This window comes from Martes martes (genome assembly GCF_963455335.1).
Source record: "Martes martes genome assembly, chromosome: 11".
NCBI lineage: Eukaryota > Metazoa > Chordata > Mammalia > Carnivora > Mustelidae > Martes > Martes martes.
The window spans coordinates 21,555,623-21,557,612 of record NC_137899.1 but is presented as its reverse complement, the minus strand read 5'-3'; positions in this window follow the sequence as shown (position 1 = coordinate 21,557,612).

Sequence of the window (1,990 nt, the reverse complement as noted above, 5' to 3'; positions counted from 1 at the left end):
AGTCAAGGCAATAGAGAGGTCATAATCTAGCGGTATCCAGGCCTGGCTTTTCATCAGTCTCTTGGCAAACTTTACTAAAATACATATTCTGGCTCCCTGACTTGTCCAGATGCATTGGGACTGCATGGGGGCAGGAAAGCTGTGTGTGGGAGAGCTCTCTTTGTGCCTCTGATGATCAGCTGGGTTCAGAACCACTGACCCAGCCTAGTGCCTCGGGCTAGCCTCCCCTGAGCATCTTCTCTGGTCTGTGCTGAACCAGTTCTTCCTTACACCGAATTGAAAGGCATTTCCGCCACAAGTATTTCTACCCGTTGGTCTCGACGGTACCTTTTAGAGCAACACAGAAAAATGTTTCTCCTGTTTTTTCCCCCCAGCACTTAAAGACAGCTACTGTCTTCCTTCTCAAGATCTCTGTTCTCAGTGCTGGGCTCTTAGTCCTGGTTGTTCTGCCCTGAACATGGCTAAAGTGAGTTTAGGTAGGTCTTTCAGATGATCTCTCATGAGCACTTGATGGAGGAGGTATCTTTCCAGGGCTGAGAGGTGACTGAGGGCCAGTCAGGTTTAAGTGACCCACCCGCCTGGTTCCTACAAACTAATAAGTAGCTGAACTGAAATTCGAAGAATTTGTCTGACTCCAGATCCTGCACTTTTTTTTTTTTAAGATTTTATTTGTCCATCTGAGAGTGCGAGAGAGAGAGAGAGAGAGAGGGAGAGCGAGAATACAAATGAGGGTGGGGGCTGGGGGGAGGGGCAGAGAGAGAGGGAGAAGCAGACTCCCTGCTGAGTGGGGAGCCTGGCACGGGGCTCGATCCCAGGACCCTGAGATCATGACCTGAGCAGAAGGCAGAGGTTTAACTCTTAATCGACTGAGCCAGCCAGGTGCCCCCAGATTCTGCACTCTTAACTAACAAGTCGTGCTCCCAACTTTTCTTTTCTTTGGTTTAAAATGCAAATAGACGCTAAGTGAGTATTAAACTGAAGTGTATCAGAGCGCCCCCCCCCCCATTCTTCTCCCAGCAGGGAGACACTGTCACACTTGCAAAGCTGGATGTTCCATTCAGAACAGAGGGGAACCAGCCTCCTTTGCTCTGACCTCTGACTGCCTTGTGGGCTTGGAGGAATGAGAAGGAATGAGGAAGAACAAGGTCTTTGCTCATTTTGCCCTTGGTGGCAAGAAAACCCTTAGTTTTTTGTTTGTTTTCATAAACTGTTGTTGATCCTTGCAAACAGAATTCTTTTTCTTCAAAGAGAGACGTCATTTCCATCTCCAGTATCTTTCTTCTTGGTTGTGATGACTTACCGTCCCAAAGGATACAGATCATGTAGCTTCCCGATGTGATAGCCCATTAAACTAACGAGCTCAATGTCATGCTCATATTTTAGTGACTATAATGTTTCTTTGTGTCCAAATCGCTGATAAAGGTTTTGTTGAAGGTAAGACCAAGAGCAGAGTCTTTGAGCGCATGCAGGGGAATTAATCAATCATTTAATTAATCAATTAATTCACATTCCCAGGCTACAGTTATCCAACCAAAGGTGAAGACCCCTAATTGACCATTCAGTCTTGTCTCTCAGGACAAGGGAAATTTGGTCGAATGCCTTTCTGTCCACAGCATTTTCCTGTTAATTAACCTAGTAAGCCTGTCTAAAAAGGGAAGTATTTAATTCTGTTCTAGCAAACCCTCTGTGAGTTCCTAGTTGTCATCACCTTTCCCCTTTCAGGTTCACAAAATATCTTCTATAGTCTGGTTGAGGGTTTTTGCTGTGGGTTGATATCAACTCACTTTTTTGCTGGGCTCTGAGTGGCTCTGGAAGGGGCCGGGTTCCGTGGAGCCTGGAATGGCAGGCAAGGCCCAGGCCGACAGGGTGATGAATGAAGGCAGTTTCAGAGACAAGGTGGGTGGCTGGTTACATGCATAAGTTGGGCTGGTTAATTAGAGGGGAGACTTGATTACCACTCAGTGGGGTGAACTCAAGGGTCCACCCTACA